Source organism: Bombus vosnesenskii, unplaced genomic scaffold (assembly GCF_011952255.1).
Source record: "Bombus vosnesenskii isolate JDL3184/JDL3185 unplaced genomic scaffold, Bvos_JDL3184-5_v1.1 scf7180000013267, whole genome shotgun sequence".
NCBI classification, from domain to species: domain Eukaryota; kingdom Metazoa; phylum Arthropoda; class Insecta; order Hymenoptera; family Apidae; genus Bombus; species Bombus vosnesenskii.
In genome coordinates this window covers 3,480,066-3,500,744 of record NW_022882927.1, presented here as the reverse complement: position 1 = coordinate 3,500,744, position 20,679 = coordinate 3,480,066, and the positions used below count along the sequence as shown (strand labels likewise).

The window sequence follows — 20,679 nt, the reverse complement described above, 5'->3', positions numbered from 1 at the left end:
TAGCACGTGCTGGCTATTGGCAATTGCGATCGCAGGAATCGGTAGGACAAAGTCTTTTAGTCTCTTGTCCTCGCTAAACATCGCACGCGTTTACCTTACGTTTAAGGCCACGTGTTTTTAATTTCGAGCTTTGATAATCCAAACACGATCTACCGTTTTCATTGCATGCACATGCCTGCCGTTGATTGTGCAACGAGGGTGCAAATGAACCGTTCTATTCGCGATAAATACGGGCGCAGAGTCCTTGTTATCCGATAAACTGTACACAGTGTTTCGTAATAAGCTCTACATACGATACACACAGGCTATTTGTGTAATTTTTAGTCCGTGTCCTTTCGTTTCGATAAATACGTCGAGTAGCGATAGAATCAAGTTGAGTAAATTCACGTAATCCTGAATCAAATCCGATATCCATGCTTCGTTTCATAACATACAGTAGTTTATGTATCGTACTTGCGAAATATTCGATTTTCACAAGCTGCTTTTCCAAAGAAGAAGCCAGAATGACGAACTGTTCTGAACATCTACTTATATCGAGTCCGATATTCGAACGAATCGAGCCCTTTACTAATCGGATCGCGAGAGCCAGGTTCCATCATCGTACAAAATTGGTAAGTTTCGAGAAAAAGTTTTAATCCTGAAGATCAGCTACGTTCCGTAGAATAATTTCGAGCCAATCAAACTCAATCGAACTCTCATGGACAACGATCGTGATCGGTTAGATGAAACAGAATGTTTATTGTTCCGACAGGTATTTAAAATCTTGAATATTACAAAATCAGCTTTCTATTGATGTTTCACAAAAAAAAAAAAAAAAGAAGATTGAAATGAAACCGAAGCTAAAAGCTTCTAAATAATCTAAATAACAAAAAGATTCGACGAAATAACAGGATGATAAACGATATAAACTTATTGCGACCTATTTGTACCCATCATTAATGGCGAGTCTTTTTACTCGCGTTGAAAAACAATTTCTCGACAATGGAAAAGTGAATTGTTGAAACGGTCGTCGCTACGCAGGAGCGTGATCATCGGCGTAAAATTTATGCAACAGCACGCGCGCAGTATTCTACGAGCTACTCTTTTCGAATGAAAATATTATCAGTGCCGTTATTTCTTCGGCTCATTTTCCCACTACAAACTGGGTTACGAACACGCGCTTGTCCAACGAAACGTAAAAACTCTCATCGATTTCGGAAGCTCCTCGTGGCAAATCAAAAGTTGACTGTAATTAGAAAACGTAGGAAGCCTATAAAGCACTAACAGTATCGTGCTGTTCTATTAATGAAAATTACGTTGACGAGTTGAGGATTATAATAGCGTAAGTCGGTTTGTTGGTATTCTTCGTAAAATAACATTTTGTGTTTGTTATTATAAAGAGTTCAATATCTTTTTGAGATTATGAAAATATACCTCGAATGAGGGTGCAGTTATAACTTAGAATCGGTTGACCATGAGACTATGATTATATATAATATTTTTAGCAGTCAAATTGTTTTTTAAAGACTAACTAATTCTCAGAATGTTTTGTTACAAAATTCGTTTAGGGAATTGTTTCAGTTACCTAAATAATTTGTCAAGGCTCGTTTCTGTTATGAGACGCTAAACATTATTTTCTTCATGATGCTCACGCGTTTCTACTCGTCAACGGGCAGCTAGCTCGTAAATCCAAATCGAATTCCAAATGTACTTACCCATGATCCTCTCCTTGACCCACTGATCAAGTCAGCGGTTGATTTCGATATAAGTGCAGGCTTTCAGATAGTTTACCCTCGTCGAACGCACTTTCCATGGGGAAGGTGATACTTTGCCTCAAAGGCGACCTGGTTGCGAAAGCTGCGACACGGAGGAGCCAACGATCCCGGTGATATTACTATGGAAACGACATGATGTCGATGAATACGACAGCGTTCGTGATACTATGCCTGTTTCGCCCCATTTACATAATATAATTCGTTATATGACGAAAAAAGAATATTGAAAATCTGTTGTTCGCTTTTACGTTGCCGCGTCTAATTGCTCGCACAAAAGCATAAATCGATAGCGCGAACCTCCTCTGGGTGATTACACGTTGACCGCCGCGTGTTATGTACAAGATGTAGTTATAACCCGCTCATTATGATCACTTTGGTACTTGCAATTTTTGACAAGAATAACCGGCTGTCAACATTAAACAGAGGATAACAAATTTTTGTCATTGAACTCAATTTATTACAAACGATTATAACGTTTTTACGACTTATATTTATCACAAACTGTACAATTAACACACGTTTATGCTACGTTTCCTAGCTTTCTTTCTTCTCGAAAACGATATAAAACTTATTTGAAAAACTTATCAAGCCTCGGCTGTTGTTTGTTTGCGTTTATTAGCTGCTGAATATAATTCTCACAGTCGTAATGCTTCTCGAACTTTGTCGCTCTATATCGCACGCTACGACGAACAATTCGTAGAGCTTCTTGCATCTGGGCATTAGTCGCTGAAACTTCTGAAGTTTCTTCCTCCCTAAATAGGTTAGATTCATTATCTTCTGATAATTCGCGCTCCTGTGAAAGATAAAGGGATGCTCCGGTCAAAATACGTCTCGAAAAGAAGGTTCAATTAATACGAATTTGTTAAGAATTCGTATCGTTTGTCCCCCAGAGTTGCAATGCATTGAAATATACTACGACAATAACATTTCATTTTTGTCAAATATTCTATCGCACCTACTTGCGCCCTTTTTCTCGACAATGTTATCTCAGTTGTTCATATCGTTAAAAATTCGTTGGCCCACGACATTCATCTTACTTTAACCACTCTACAAAATTTAGCAACACGCGGATAATACGATCACTGTGGCTATATGACCGTTTCAGTCTGCTTTCGCCTATGAATTCACAATCGTAAAAACGTTCGCCGCGGCTAAACTTCATTATTTCGTCTATAGGTCGGTGCCTCGAGAAAGATGCTGGCACGTTCGCCAGTGTCCGTTCGGTTAATGTCTGTTAATGTTTAGCATGTACGCGTTAGGTTCCACACAGCGTTCGAGTGCCTCGTAATAGAGCAATTGCACAATTTACGCAGCCTTTTAGTGGAATCATTGAAAGCCAGTTCCAACCGCTTATCAAAGATGAACAGGACTGGGATAAATCGACGGAAGACGGCGAACGTTCTTTGTGAGCACGATGCTTCTACGTTTATTTCCAACTAAATCACTTTACGGAGTAACGAGCATGTTGGATGAGTAGTTTCGTTGTAACATCTTCAACCACTTCGTCGACAGCCACTCACAAGTATTATATATATTACTTTTTGAAATTTCGTTAGCATTATAACGTGACACGACTGGCACCACTACACTGACAAAATCGAAAAGCAATCGAGTGTTTGCAATTATCAAAAACATATAAGTGTTGTTGGTAATATCAGTGTTTGTTAAAAAATACGGTTACCTATGCCAATTCATTTTTTGTCATATTACTCCAATTATAATCAATTTAATTTGAGCAAATATCAATGGTCGGTGGTTAAGTACATCCATGAGTCTATCTGTTGAATTCGAAGATAATGTCAAGTTTTAAACAAATAATCAAAGTTCGTTATTCGGTTATTGTTTTTAGCTAGCTACTTTTTCGATTCTCCTGTATTTTACCGATATCCATATCTACTGTTGCCACAGATTGGCTAATACGAGTATACATATTTATGCATATTTATACCGATCTCGGAGCGTGAAAGTGCTTTCTGTTAAAAATCTCGCGTGACGGTGGATGGCGAGAACACGTGACGGTTCGTGGAAATAAAAACAAACGGACGAAACGGCAGTCTGCGAGTTTATTGCAGCTGGGCAAGTTCAATATGCGAGGAAAAATTGGAATATCTTTCTTCCATTTAACACATTGCCATTGTTGCCGTCGTACTTCTTTTCGCGAACAGCCAACCATTGTTTTCTCCTATTGGCAAGCGGATGGAACGGTCGACGAAACGAAAAGTAAAAAAGCTTATACGAAATTTTAATTAAACCATAGATTTTTAACAAAACCGGATTTATCAAACAGACCCTCGTTAATGCATAACGTGGGCTCTAAAGTACGAAGATTATCTGCGAAAAATTCTCTATTGTCGCGTGTTGTATACTCTACTTGCATAAATTGCCTAGCAATCAGCTTAACCTTAACCCCTTAACAGCGCAGTTATGGTTTGAGCTTGATGAACGCGCTTGATGAACGCGCGCTATCCAACCCGTGACTTACGTATTTCGGTTGTGTACGAAAAATTCCAAGTGAAAAATTTTGCACGCTTCTGTCATACTTGTTTTATAGCGTGACAAGAGCATATAGAGTGGTTCATGAAAGTATTTGAACACCCATAGAAACGTTTCTGAATATATAAAAGATCTCCTATGACATACAACATGATACGACTACATATTACGGTCATATTCGTAGTTTACAGGAAATATGAAAATGTGTATAGGAGTGACAAGATTCATTTTTGACAAACACACGTATCGTAAAATTGATGAAATATTCAATTAATCGCTGTATTAGTACTAAGACCATCAGAGTGGTTAAAATAACCAACTCGTCATTTTTCAATCCAGAAATATTATTTTATATAGAAATTATCAAAAACTTGAATGATCTTTGACGATATATTTGGACGAAAGGTTGCTCTCCTTTTGCATTATTTTTCCAATACATCTTCCATTTTGACACAGGTTTATCTTTCCATATTTCATCTACGGTCGTTTCAATGTTAACAAAATCTCAATATTTTTAATGAGATCGTCTTTCGCGCTGATCGTGCGCTTAAGGCGATCACTTATACTATATACTAGTTTTTTATCAAGCGCATGTTCGCACTAAACTTTCATAAAAATTTTATAATTTTTACATACATCTCTAATTTGCTTTCAAATTACACATAATGATCATAATCTCGACAGACTCATTACGGTGCTAACGATATTTCAAAAAGTTCCATATGACACGCGTAATATATCAATCGACGGTAATTGTTCGAATAATTTCATCACAAGCGCCAGAAAAAGAATGCAAAGAGACGTTCTGATGTTTGGTCTCGCAACTTCGTTACGAGTTAATAAAAGGAAATAAACGGCGACAAGGGTGCTCGTTCGAAGTGCAAGATAATTGCAGGCAGCGTGCATTAACGGTGCAAGCGGCGCGACGTTGCGTTTCTTTGGCACGCGGTTTCGCGAGTCAATAAAGCCACGACCTATTGATCCGAAAGGTCCTCTCTCTCTCTCTCTCTCTGCCTCTCTCTCTTTCTCTCCTTCTCTGTCTAAGCTGGTTCTATCTCGATGTCGAAGCCGAGTTGGCGCGTAGTACGGTAGGCCGAAGATAGACACACCTTCGGTCGGGTGGCCACTAGAAATCCATGGAAAGCTCGCAAAAGTTCTATCAACCCTCGATCTCGAGACTCCTCGCTCTTGCTTGCCTGCGCTGTAACGTCAGCTGCTGACAACGATTCTTTTGCCGTGGTCGTTGTGCTGCACGCTAATCACTTCGTTACCCAGTGGCCAGATGTTTTAACCACCTTAATTCTACTTACAACCCACCTGTTATTTCGTCCGTCTCGTCTCTCTTTCTTCTGCAACTTTCGCGTTACGATTGCGAAGGGTCCTTCAACGACGCGATGGTTCCTCAACGAAACGAAATGCGAATCGTTGATCCTTTGTTACGTTGTGTTTACTGTTTAGCATCTTAGGTACGACGCGCCACTATAGTAGCTTTCGCCGATGTTATATTACGATGCGCCACTATAGTGGCTCACTCTCCTGACTCATTCGCTCACCGTTTGAACTAAATCTTTTTCATTTGTCTTGCTTCACGCTTCTTTTGCCCTCACAACGTTTTATAACAGTGTTAACAATATACAGACAGAATATATAGCCTTTGTTTCTGATACGCCAGTGTCAGGTATCAGTTGGTATTTTTCTCTAATATAAATATATCATTATTAGGTGTTCTTTTTAACATGCTGATCCGTATCCTTATAATTTTGTAGAATCTTCAACCTCAAAATGTCCCTTCAAAATAGAAAACGGAAAGCAATTTGAAAATCGCTATCGCGCTATGAGTGTGAAAATTGTGACGTGGGTCTATGTGTTGTAACGTGCTTTAAAATATATCACACTCGATTGTATTATTAATTATTAAAGGGAATTATTAAAGCTAAAGTATATGCATCATATCTTTAAGAAAAATTATAATTTAGCTATCAGAAACCTCGTTCCAATGTGCTTGCGTAGGAAACAGCATTATCCGTCACACATTGCAGAGCTGCATCGTTTACACGTAATTCGCGTCGAACTCTGTCGTACAAAGAAACAGCTCCGCACAAAATTCAGCCGTATCTAAGAAGTTGATAAGTGTTTGGACGTTTCAGCTAATTTCTAGTAACCAGATCGCGAATATCTATGCATTTCTGGGAAATTTAAAACTACACGGAACGTACGTCGTACAAAAAGATGTGTACATTGTACGATATTAGCTAGAAGCACAGCAGTCGTTGTGATGCTCAGTGAACGATACGGATCTCTGTTTAGTCTTTATCTTTCTAATTGCGAATGTAGTTGTGAAAAATGTGAATTCGTATAAACATCGGCGATCTAATAACGATAGAACTTGGATTCGAATGCAATATGCAAATTAGTGATGTGCGTATGGTAGCTGCAAAAAGTATTATAGGTATACATTGAGAATACATATACCTATGTTGTAAGTAGTATTTTATTAACTTTTGAGTTGATGGTAAAATAATAGTCGCTTTTTTAGATAAACTGTTTGAAATGGTTCATGCGTAACTGTTTACGATAAAATGATTTTAGCGAAATGATGTTCTGTGTTCATAAAACACTTAACTTTCGCTTGGACTTAGGCACGCAACGTGATCAGTTTAGATTATTCTGTCATTAGTGAATCGATCATACATTTTTTGCGTCTACGAGTATACAACGCACTCTAAAGAGAATTTCCAGATGATCGTACACTTTTTGTCAGTCCTTTTTTGTTAGTTCTTTTTTTTGACGTTGACAAGGTTACCTTCGCTTTTTATGAGGAAACTTACCATTTCATACAAATATATATATATATAATCTTTTAGTTATCATAACATTCAGTCATCATAACAAATATTTGTGATTCCTTTTTTAGATTTCAAATAATGTACGGAGAATCATAACTACGATATCTTAAATGTCATGCTACGTAACACAGTTATTAATATTTATTAGGGTTGAATCATAAATAATCACCGACGCTAGTCGTAAGTTGTAAGCTTCTCGGAAATTCCAAATAATTCCACAGCTCTGTGTCGTAGCTGTGTTTACCTTATCTTGCAGAATTAAAGAGTTCAAAAACAACAGTCTGCAAGCGCAGATAAAGTACCACATAATACATTTTTTTCTAAAATGGGAAGGTTACAATGGTGTACGGTGGCGGAGAAAAGAAATTTTATAAAGTGAACAGTATAAAAAGACAGCATAATTTTACAAGACGAATTTTTATCTGGCAAGAGCAACGAATAAATGTAATATATACCATAGAGTAGTTAACTATTACCAATATGTTATAAAGTTATTAATACAAAAGTTACTGAAACTCATAACTCACTCAACACTCAATTTTAAACCTTACTTTATCAAAATTATACAGAATTCTTTGAACGGGCAAAAATTCCAGCCGCTAATTGCCTATAACGAAATCGCTTGTAATATTTGAACAGTAATTACTCTTACATATATCTTCCCGTTTCCGCGTCGTTAGGATTTTCTCCAACTTTTCTCGTCTCACGTGTACATACTGTATTACTTGTTATTGTTCCTCCGGAGAAACGATGTCATTAACTGATCTCTCAGAAGGATACCGAGTATGAATGACAGCACAACAGCTATAGCTTCGCCAATCTTGGGAACGTTGGGTTTGGGTTTAAAACGGAAATCTCGAGCCTTCGGGTCGGAGAACCGGAAATTGCCGGGGCTTAAGGAAAATCGTGAACGAGTTTGCGAAGGTGTCCGTGAGACGCGAAACGTTTCCTCGAGTTTCTCGGTTCGAAGAGATTTCCCTTTAGAAGGGATCCTCCTCTTCTAATTCAGCAACGATTAAACTATTTGAAAGATACACTGACTTCTAGCGGACTAATTTGTACAGCGTCGAGGACACTGTAAGAAAGTTTAAAGAGCAGGTGCAGATTAAAGTTTTAGATCGATGCATACTTTTGGGTGTTTCGGTTATTTGTGAGCAAAAATTTCCTTCGCTTATGGTCGTCAATGAAAGACAAACACGCCTTATGCATAACGCGGCGCACATGATACAGTCATTACGTAAAAACGTTAGGGAGAGAGAAATTTGTACATCGTTGATCTAGAAACTTTATTACAAATTTCTGTTCTATAGAACAAATATATATGTTTGGAGGTATCGGTTGAACATTATCGATATTTATCACTGTTAATGTGCTATTTACGATTTATCAGGATTGCCGGGAAACTCGTATGAGCAGAGTTATCGCCGAAATCGTCTAACCGTAGCAAATTTCTGTCCTTTCCGAGTCCATTAACGGGCCGATGATCACCGTATGCACGAAAATGCCTCGGTGATCTGCATTCACCGAGGCAACCACAAACCTAGCTCTTCTACTCTCCGCTTTTCTGTAATATTATCCCCGATACGATGCGCATGATTAACGCGGGAAATGTTGCGCCTGGGAATATCTTTTTTATTATATCGTGGAACAATGATATGCTACATATTATTATCTGTGATAGATTACTTCGTTATCTTATTTTCTCCTACCATTGTTCAAGCAATTGTTTTATTATATTATCATTCACTTTTGTATCTTCTTATATCTTTTATATCTATCGGGATATCTTTCCGTGAAAGAAGAGGAGAAAAGGAGTAGAGATAGGAGAGCGTGCGAGGAAACGAAGGAGTAAAAATGAAAGAAAGAAAAGGGAGCTGATGATTCTCATAAGGATCATTCTATCGCCTCGTGAAGATTGTTTCGTTCGATTGATAATTATTTACTTCATTCATAATTTATTAATTTCATAATATTCATTAATATTCATAATTATTTATTTCATAGTATGAACAAACAAAGAGAAAAAGAAGCAAAAGGAAAAGAATAGCAGGGTAAAGGAGAGGAGGAAAGAAGAAGGAAAAATGGAAGATGTAGCAGAGTTTTATGGTTCCAAATAAAAAGTCTGGTAATTTTTCAAAATTACCAAGTAGTTTTACTTTAACGGAAAGATAAAAGCTTTCTCTCTTTATCCTTTTTTGTCGTCTTTTTTTGTTTGCTAATTTAATGCATGTCGTGCGACGTGAGTTGTGTACCTGCGTACACCACTTGAAGTAACTGGGTCAGCAGCGTGTACGGTAATTGGCAGCAGACTAATTTCCTTACAATTAGTTCGTTGACGGCGTGAACGAGTGCCTGGCATACAATGATACCTGTATGTTCAACTTCGTTGTTACGTTAAAAGTTTCGTCAACTTTTCCGCTTCCATTGTATCAAATTACAAGCAACTTAAGACCATTACCACACACATTCTATACATAAAATATCACGCTGTATAAACCGTGCGGATTATCCAGCACAGTATCTACGGAGCTACGCGAGAAACATGTTCTATTCTATATGCTATTTTAGTACCTAAAGTACAATAGAATTGAATTTGGTTAAATATTTATTGCGTATTCAGTTAAATACTAGCTCTGTTACGCATAATTTTCCATCGTATAATCTTCTAGAGCTTTGTCGAATCTGTGCACAGTTCTGTACTCTCCATCGGTGCTTAAAATATCAACTTGTCCTTAGACATAAATCGGGCAAGTTTTTAATCAACTGAAATAGCATGTAGTTCACTTGTGATCCCTATGCATATTTAATATCGCGAATATCAATAGTAGTAACTATTTTATTACTGTCTCCAAAGTACACAGTATTTGTACATTAGTTTGCACAAGATGGAATTCCAATCTTGTATTGAAATACTTGTATTTAACTCTTTTAATTGCTTGACACATATGCATATATGCGCGTAGAATGCTTTTCTTTTATCATTATCAAGAATATATTCGTTCATTTACCCATTCTCGTGAACTTACCCAGGTGAAAGTCGTGATAGTGATAGGAAAGAACACTTAAGGATATTCAACGATATAGTATACACTTCGTACAGAACTCGCGATTACTATTAGTGGTTCGCGATTCGCGATTACAAGTTCGACTACTGGTCGATGTATTTTGATGCGCGATACAAGTTCGGACGATGATTGCTCAAGATGCCGAGGAACTTGGATCAATTATTGACTCGGACCGATGCGTAACGATTCTGACGACTGTAACGTCTCTTGTGTAACGACTCCTGTGTAACGACTGTAGTGTAATGACTCTATGTAACGACTGACTTTCCGTCACGATGATGCTGCAAAGGAAAATTATGATGGAGTGTGTCTAAGGATGCGAGATCATCGGATTCATTGAGGAAAGTCTTGGTTCGGAAAGTAAGGGAAATGGACGTCGTTGTTAATTGGCTAATTTTGTGTTGGTAGTTGGAAAAGGATGCTAACTGCCCTTGAGAGAAAGTTGCTAGCTGGAAGCATCGTACGTGAGAAAAAGCAGATTTCTCGTATCTTTCCGTAGTAGGTGATAGACTTAGGGACTGTTAAGAGAAAGACTATTTGTCCCTATTGGAGAATCTCAGCTAAACAAATCCTAAGATTTATAGCGGGTCCTTGGTCTAGCTGCAAATTATTCTATAAGGATGTATCGACATCTGGCAATCATCTTGTCCGGAGCGTTGAGTCTTTGTGTAGCGAGCCACGGGACAGAAACCGTTGGAAAGTTTACTGTCGAGTGCCGCTACATTTACATAAATTAAATCATTTGCATCGGTAAAATTTGAGGAAGAATTTGTATCTAAACTAGTTCTGGATGAGACAGCGAAGTAAATGCATCGAAGTTACGTAAACGCGATACTATTGAATAACATAAGTAAATTAACTTGAACAATAAGAAGCTAACAATAGATAAAGTAACTGTTTTGTGAAGATACAAAAGGTGTATCGAAATAATAGAATATTTTTCGCTGGTGCGCTATATAAATCAGACGCAATATTTTACAAAAATGTCCACAATTCAAAAGAATATAATCTTGTCATAGCTCTATAAACGTTTCTTCTAACTTCGTGTAAAGATTTGTCGTCCTTGACAGTGTCACGTAAACTTAACGGTAGGTTGACGAAATGAAATAGCTGAGTCGTAACACAACTACTGTCTTTATTTTCTAGCACAGCACAGGTTTACACTGATCGGAGAGGTTCACTGTTCGAGGGTTTTGTCTATTTCTTCCTAGGTGTTCTCGTCTCATTACGGAGGAAAGCTCGGTGTGGGTGTGTCCTCTTTAATTAACAATGCGGATTCGCTGTTCGCACCTTCCGTTAGGAAAAGTGAGGGTAACGATCCACGATGCCAATTGGTTATAGACTATGTTAATAAATGAAGATAGGAGGAGAAAGCCTCCTACCAACGTGGCTACTAGGTAATATTGTTCATGGGAACAACTACCTGCTTTCCCCGTAATTAGTAAGGAAGTATAACAACCTAAGGGCTGTTTCAAGGACCACCCATAAACAGATAACACAAAAATAATAAATTAAAAGTTTAAGTTTATGGTGGGTCCCTGGGCTAATTGAGGGTACGCGGTGAAGACCTGCCTCTGATAGGAATTGACGTTACGACAGCTTGCGTTCTCCTAGCGAACGATGAATTGGCAGATAGTAAATTTAGCGAACTTAAACAGAAATGAGTCGTGAATTAATAAGGCGTTGCGATGAAAGTTTTGGGCCGGTTACAGAATATTTATACCACGGTTACAGAAACGGTAGCAGACAGTACTCAAGTACAGTAGTACAAGACCTACCACTCGAATTATCTAGGCCACCTGCTTGTAGAGCAACTGGCAGCAGCGTCGAGCCTCTTACTTCGCTGACAGCGCTGAAGCTCATCCCCGTGTGTATACATTACACGTATAAAAGCTCGCTATAACTATTTACAAGCGTCAGCCGAAAAATAAAAGCCACCCACACAAACGTCTCGGTCGTTTCGCGACTAACTCGAACTCGCGAGTTTTCTTTGCTGGCATTTTTCCTTTCCTTCGACGCAGTTGAAATCGGGTTACACAAAGATGGGCTGGGTTTTCGATGGGTGCTTATTAATCGGTAAACTCGTTCGTCGAATTTACAAACCGTCGTAAATTGACACCAATAGATGACGGCAGAAACGGTAATTTGCTTATCGCAACGTGACCGTACAAAGATGATGGTCAAATTTTTGGTTGTTTCTTAGCTTAAGCGATTATTAATGGGTAAACGTCAATGCGTATTTGGAACATTGTCATAGTGGAAAATCGTGCTGGACCATCCTGAATTTTTCTGTCGTAATGTTTTTGTAATTTGAACTGGAGCGGATGGAATTATGCGGAATTTCATGAAAGTGATTTGGAGTATACGAAGATAAATATTTTTCAAGTATCGATTTAACAGAGCAGTTTGAATTATTAAAATTTCTTGAACGATCCAATACAATTTAATACGATCGTGGCATTTATTTATGGAAGTAGCTTCGAAGGTACCGCACGACTTTCCCTCGCACATTTTAAATGATCTCGATGGCAAAACGTATACTCGCATCCTGCTGTGGATTTCCATCAATTGAATAACCCGCTCCATCCCAGTCGTTCGCATATTCTTATCCGTTCTCAATTTAACTTGGTCGCGTAACAAGAGGTTGTTACGAACTGTTACGACAACCGGCGAACTAACGAGTGAGAAACAATGAAACTTTAAGCCGAAACGGCGCGAAAACACGTTTGATACCGTTCCGATGCTCGAAGAAACTGCGATTACACACTCCGTTGTATATCACGCTTTCATGATCCGTGATAATACTTTCTCGCACGTCCAATGTCTTTATAAACTTTAACTTTGTTAAAATGTATGTAGTATAACTTTATAAATATCAAAGTTCTATCAAACTTTAGAAAATACTTCTGTCTTGCTATAAAAGATTAAATTTGATATACATCGCACATCGCTATGATACCTTAACAGTAGAACTACCGATAGTTAACACGAAGCTATTTATATCAAAAGCAGTGAAAATGACTGGTCTTTAAAAAATACGTAATAATAGAACATTTTTATATTTATTGATTTATTACTTTCTTACAGAAGTAATTCCATGTCATTTCGACTGGTGTGATATTTCTAGTGTTAGCATCTAGCGATCTAGCGATCGATCCGGAATTTCCTGATATCTGATATCGTCATATCGAATGATACGCAGTAAAAATTTGAAAAACGTGTGGCAAGTTGTACAAAACGAGGAAACTGGTTAATTGGGGTAGGATAAACAAATTGCAGGACCCTTTTACACTTTGACAAGTACCAGCCATTTTGACTGGTGTTGGTATAAGTAGCCTCGATACAAAATTATTTTCAGTTTGAATACATAAAAAACAAAATAAAATTCGTTATATTATTCTTTTAGTTATCGTTGCGAAAGTCATTACGTCATTGTGGAAAAAAAATATAACGAAGTAGGAATTTTAAAATAAAATTATAAAAACTGTCGATTTGATTGGTGTGGTAGTTCTAGTGTTAATAATAACGAGTATAGTATACTAATTGTATATTATTTTATACATTGAAGGTATTTCTTGTTTTAACGACTTTTATACAATATATGGATAAAACTTTATTTTTATCTTCTTGCGTAATATATTTTTCTATATATTTTACACTTTGATTTCGACTTCTATACTTCAGTCGTTGGTAGCTCGAATCTTTTTCAAGTTACACTTTGAAAGAGGAAACGTATTCTTTAGTTGTTTCGTTGTTATTCGAATTTGCAATTCGATCGAAGCTGCAACAACCGACTTCCGCGATACGCATAAAATCGTATGTGCCTGTTGAAAACCTACAAAAACTCACACGATCCGTACTAAGGATTCACCAGGATGGCCTACTGGTACACTTTTATGATCCCTTTAACATTGAGCGTTGACCCACTATTCCAGAAGAACGTTCGTGTCTGTTGGCCTCGGGGTTCCTACTTTATTCTCGTTATTTTTTAATATGTGCATGTTCCACCCCGATGCAACGTAACCAATGCATTCTCCATAGAATGGATCCTGGTATTAAATGTCATAGAAAATGAAACGAAACATGAACGATTCATCCGTTGGATCGTTCCACTTAAGAAGAGGAACGAAAATTGACTCGAAGAACTACTAAGTACAGTAGAACATCGATTATCCGAATATCGATTATCCAGGTAAATATCGTGGATATTCATTCGCCCGTGAAACACAAGCCTAATATACTGTAACGTCCTTGGACCATCGGCATAATTTCTATCCGTTATTTATTCCAAAACTGTTCAGTTTAGTTGAAGTAACGTATTTCTTTTTGGTTTCGATAAATTAACGTTATAGTTATCAAGACAAGCAATATTTTAATACCTTCGACATACTAAAATTCTGACGAGTAATATCTTGAAAATTTTGAAGAGAATTGACGACGTGCCTGTAAAAAATAAGAAATCTGACTCGTCGCGGTCTTCCTATGTGGTTTCTAAGTGAAAATTATTGGCGAGCCACGGGCACGTAAGTACGAGTTATCGTGATAGTCAGTAGGTCGTGAGAAAAGATTATACCACTAGTAGCCTTTGCTTTCTCAGTTTGCCCCTTTTGAAGGCTGCGAGAACGTATATGAACAGCCTGATAAGAATAATAATGTCGATGTGGTAACCTCGTCGATACAGGCATGGCGATTTTCTCGGAAACAAAGACTATACGATAGTAAATGTATTACCATTGTCTCGTACATTACCATACATACATAGTAAGCATTTGAACACCTGGACTAATATTGCCAGTAAAAGTGAAATAGTAAACTTACGTAGCGAAAATCGACAACTTACGACTTACCAGTTTATTTGTCGATCCGCGAACTATATTATTATCCAGTAAATCATTGTACAGAAAGGCCCTGTGTAATTTGCTCGAAAGGTTGATATTTTTTATACCTAACCCAAGCCTAGTTCCTTTTTGCTACAGACAGGAATAAGTTGTTTTTCGATACACGTGCATTATTAATCGTCGATCAATTTCGATATCAAATTATTCTTCTTTGTATCATTGCTTAGCAACCAAGATATAAATCAAAGTTAACGTGGCGTCCGAAAGAGACCGCATTATCTCTGAAATCTCGTGATGAGTAATATCAAATTATCATTATCAAACTCGTTCATTGTCATATTAACCACAATGTATAAAAATTGCAGCTTTTTTGGAATGTTTTATAGCTATGAGAAGCAGATGTAGTAATCCACTTGCTGTGTGTCCATTACACGCAATAACAATGCTCGTACGATGATGTTTGTGAAGTTGAGAAGCACGAGGCAACGTGTCGATCAGCTCGAGTAGACGTTTAACGATAGCTGGATTACCTCTCGTCGCAGTGTAATAATTAAAGGTGCCAAGTGAAAGGTTAAACTCTCCACATGCACGATTATCGATCGTGTCTGCTTTCCAGCAGTGAAAAAGAGGAATTCGTTTTGTCATGCTCGAGTGATCCGCGCAGGCTCTTCGAATATCTTTTGTGCTCGTTGCTTTGATTTCGAAAAATGACGAATGGTAATTGGATTTGTCGTTCCATTAACAGAGACATTAATAAATATCCATGGAATATTAGCTGGTGTCAGCAAGTCGATAAGAATGACAATTAGAAAATGGAAAATTGAAAGGGGAAAAAGCCCCGAAAATGATCTCTGCCCGTCTCAGACCGACATGAATCGAGAAGTAAAGCAGGGAAACCTTTATAGTCGGCCGTCTCCATCTTTTCATCCGTCGCACCGCCGTCATTATTGTCATCGTTCTCTTTGCCGAGGGTTTTTAATCAAGAGTTCAAGGGACAAGAAACTAAAGATGGTTTAATACTTAGAGGTTAAACGCGATATCCTTAGAATTTCATTATTTCAACGGTATCATATCGCACGAGTATTTCGAAAGAGTTACGACTCAGACAAGTTTTTCAAGAAGAACGAAAAGTTAGCTTGCAGAAATATTAAAAGATTTAGAAACTTACAAAAATATTATATATACGTTTAATTTTCATTGCGTCAGGGAACAATGGCTAAATATCGTTTTCGTAATTTTCCACGCTTAACCCTCGAAATCTCCCTTTCGTGTTTCCTTTTCAAACAAAGGACTAAATTATTTTGAGTCGTAACATTTTTTAAACACGCGTGCAACATCGTCGTATCATCCAGGATAAAATTTTACACAAACTGGCTTTTTATATTCCGATAGGATAGTATGAGAAAACTAAATCCTATCAAATACAGCAAATGTAAAGAGGGAATCGTTCCTTCAATTTCCACAGAGCGAGCAATGAGTCTAATTAAAGTGACTTCTCTCGCGTGTTCTTTGAACGATTCATTTAATTCGGATACTAAAATAGATCGTCGTTGATCTAGTGCTCTTATTTAAAGAACTTGACCTATACTTTTTAACTTTCCTTCGAGCTTGCGCTAACTTGTAAATACAAAGTGCTGAATAAAACAGGGAAATATGAAATCAGAGAACAGCTCTCGTATCATAAGCGTGATATAGACAAAGCTATTTTCTGTGACTTTTAATTTTATATCTACCTAAATCGCCACTGCAATTTTATGAAATGTTTGCATTACCTGGGATGAATGACCCGAGCGATAAAGTTGCATGATGAACGGTACGTGACTGAAGATCAGAAAAATGCTTAGCTAGGATTTTCATCAACATCAAAGAACGATTCAGAGAATGCACGTAAATTGTCATATAAAAAGTATACCTAAAACTACCCAGAAGTGCGTTTCTCTTATTAATTACCAACAAAGAATATTTCTTGTAGATAAAAAAAATTCGATCCTGAATAAATTACGAATCAGCATTGTTACTTTAACGTTAAATAATTTTATCAAAAAGTTCGTTCATTTCGTGTTCCATGTCGCAATAAAATCACGTTGCTCTTCCGGCCAAGCTACTTGCAAAATTCCAACGGTATTTCTTCCTCGAATCGTCAGCGTATAAGCATAATATCCCCTTGGGATAAAGTTCGCCCATAAAGGATGAGTTCAACGTCTTTGAGAAAACTCAATTAAAAATTTGAACGTCGGGATATCGTTGAAAAGTTGTTATAACGATCTCAGGGTTGGATCTACGAGAAATCACCGCAATAAACGAGTATTTCGAACTCGGGAAATGTTGCGTGCTCATAGTACGAACTTCCTACGCAAAAAGAATGAATTTCAAGCTTAAGAAGCAGTCGGAAAATTCTCTGGCTAGACGCCAGAGATCTTCTGTCACTGGCATGCACACTTCGCCGGTTTAACAAACTACCACCCGTCTGCGATCACCCCTCTTGCTCATCCTCTTCCCGATCCATAGTCGTGAAACGATTTTTTCAGCCATGTTAAAAAGTCGTCGCGCGTTCGAAAAAAAATTCGCGTCGGGTTAAGCGGATTCAACGACTTCTGTTCTTTGTTCTCTGCATTTTAAATGTGTACAGAGTGGCGAGCACTAATTGGTTTTAATTGTTTAAAATGTCGGACCGAGATCAAATGCAGTACTTGGCCATCGAATTAGGACCATTTGTAGCTTTCAACGTCGTTTGCTTTCTTTTTTTCTTTTTAATCGAAAGGTACAAACCAACTTTACATATACATACAGCATGGATTATTTTATTCAGCGTGTTAAATCGTCATAGTGCCGATACGGTCTTTGGCTATTTATTATTCGATTGTTTGAAACTCTTTTGCTAAAGCATTGAAATATGGTAAAAAATGTTTAGTAAAAATTCTAAGGAAGATATCGTATGTATACTTTAAGGCAACCTCCTCGCCGAATTCTTAACTTTCACATGTATTTCGAACCCTGTTGTTTCGTCTCGATAAAGCCAGAAATTAACTAAATTTTCTGTACGGTATTTATAGCCTGGGCTTGGGAAATTGGAGGGTTAAATTTATCTCTTTTCGCTTTCGAGTTATTAAATTTTCATTCAGTACCCTGCTAGACAACCTGTTCCCAATGAAGCTAGGGGTAGTTTTCTGCGTTTCCCATTCAAACGAACGTTATCACGGGGAGTATTGTAGAAAACTGAGGGGCAGATCATTTAGTTTGAGAATCTGATCCACTGGCAGATTAGCTCGATGACCTTAAACGCGTTTAAATTGCAAGATTAACCGGCAGTAGCGATTAGCGGTAAAGATTTAACCTTGCTCCATTCCTGAAGGTAGGTACATTAATTCTGTCGCGTTCGTTCCAGTACACAGACAGTACTTCTGGATTAAAGGTGTCTTCGCTCTACGTTTACACGTCATCCTCGTCGTGTGTAAATTTTAGTTCTGTGTCAGAACTAAAAAATTCAATAGCTCAAGGTGGAATGGTATTTCGAGTGTTTAGTTGCATCGTGCAATTGGTTGCCTCATTACCGAAGAATTCGTTCGTGAAAAACAAAGGTATTACCTTCGAATATGCTCAAACACATACACAAACGCGTGCGCGCGCGTCATCGTTCCAAATTAAAGGTTTTATCTCACGGCAAATACTACAACCACATGAATAAACTCGTGGTACAAACTTAAGACACGGTAAATATGTGCGCAAGTATAACTGACACCAATAGCCAAGTATAGCAACTTCGTAGAACATAATCGGATTACGATGTAGTTTATATGAAAGACACTTGTATTGTTCGTCACATTCGGCTTTGTCTTACATTTCTTTTATTGGCATTAGCGAGTGATCAGTAGCATCCTCGGTCATCGAAGTGTCCGGAGGTCGGTGCAAGTTTGACGCGAGGTTAAGCGACACTGGTGTTAATCAAATTTCAATTTCCATCCGCCGTCAGGTCGGCGCGAGGGGCTCGTTCGTCGATTTCGTCGAATTAATAGGCTGCGTGACGTAGAAAGCTGATAGAGGAGGATACCGGTGTAGCAGTAATCCAACCGGCACAACACGAAGGTTAGAGGATGTTACTACGAAATATCTATGCATTGGTTTATTTATATAAGCAAATTATTCGTCTGCGAGTGAAATCATTTGATATTTTATATTTGAAACTATTTCTGATTCTACCGTCTCAAAATATCAGCGCTTCATAGTCCGATGATCGTAACTTACTTCTTAATGATTTGGCAAATCTGTCTAAGTAAGTTTTTATAAACGTGCTAATACGTGTTTGGATGTTCAACTGTTTAAAATTATTTTTCATTCTGTTATTTCAAACCATAGATTCTTCATAGTCCAACGTTTCGAATGAGATAATTTTTACACGTGTCAGAAATTTCTTAATAATTTAAATTTACACAAGTTTCTATATGTGTTCCAATACTTACGAGCAAGGATGTACCTACGCTCGTGTTCTTTCGGTTAAGGTCACATTTGCGTTTCAGATCTTCGCATAAATTACGTGCCTGTTTATTCGCATTCTTTGCATCTTCTATTGGCGCCTACATCTGGCGTCGATGTCAATGTCGCAAATGACATCATTATTAAATGAAATTGCAAGTGCTCAAGCGTGATCTGTAAGAAGAAGAAGAAGAATTCAATCTAATCGGAGACACGAACCACGAGCTATGCCAAAGAACCGTTTCAACCCTTGCGCAGTCGTGCTCGCGCCTCCCTCGTGCCACTGCTCAAATGAGTTTACCCACGTTCGGCTACCTGTTGCCTTCTTTTCTTTCTTTTCACCGGTCCTCTGATAATATTTACGCATTTGCGCGTCAGACGGCACTCTCTCAAGGGTGTACCTACACGGAAGAAGGACGCATTCACGCACGCGTCTTTCAATTGGCCCCGCTGCCATTCTCGTTTTGCGCCCCTCGCGCTAACGTGATATCCCACTTAAATCGAGATTAAAAGCCGACGCGTACAAAGACCGGCCTCCATGTGAACGCTCACATAAACTTCTTCCGGGTTCTACAGATATTACGGCTGCTTGGTATTACACGACGCCGTAAAGAAAATTTCCATCAGTGATAGTAAACATTGTTGAAACACGCTGATAGATACATCGAGAGAGTCAAAGTGCAGCTCGTTGGTTCATTAATCCTATTAGAGAACAAAGTTAACGCTACATTTCACTCGTAACTTTTTTTTTTTATGGATTTACGTTATTGAAATTTATCGGATCTACGTTGCACTTGCGTAAACGAATGTCGAGAATTGGATCGATATACTCTTTCTTTGTTATTTCTTCTTCCATCCAAGTGGTACAATTTTATGAAATCCGAAGAAAATCAACTATTTTACGTTACTATTCTCGGATCATAGAGATCGTTTTTGTACCTTCTATTTGTGCAATGAGCTTCTGTATTGTATCTGCTATTTGAATACATTTTCTATATTTTTTCTGATTCGTAATAACAAACTGGGATTTGTAATGTTAAGAATGAAGCGAAACAATCTGCCCTAAGCAAAGCGAACGAAGTAATTTTTTTAGGATTATACGTCACATTATTTCTCATCCACCAGCGTTCATTCGTTTCCTATTGTATTGCTAATTTACAAACAACGAAGATTCAATAAAAATAAATCCGACAATCTCCAATAGCGCGAATAG

The 20,679-nt window shown here is 37.8% G+C and overlaps 1 protein-coding gene across 3 annotated transcripts in view; it reads left to right on the top strand.

Moving 5' to 3' along the window:
- LOC117230611 (protein phosphatase PP2A 55 kDa regulatory subunit) overlaps positions 1-20,679 on the top strand; it is a 44,879-nt gene that overhangs the window by 12,574 nt on the left and 11,626 nt on the right. Inside the window, exon 1 of one of the 3 annotated variants that reach the window (XM_033488220.1) lies at positions 18,383-18,574. The exons of 1 other annotated variant lie outside the window; for it this stretch is intronic. The gene's annotated coding sequence lies outside the window, so the exon portion shown is untranslated. Of the gene's footprint in view, positions 1-18,382; positions 18,575-19,061; positions 19,080-20,679 lie in introns of those variants that run through there. One more of the 3 variants, XM_033488221.1, reaches the window with a different exon arrangement.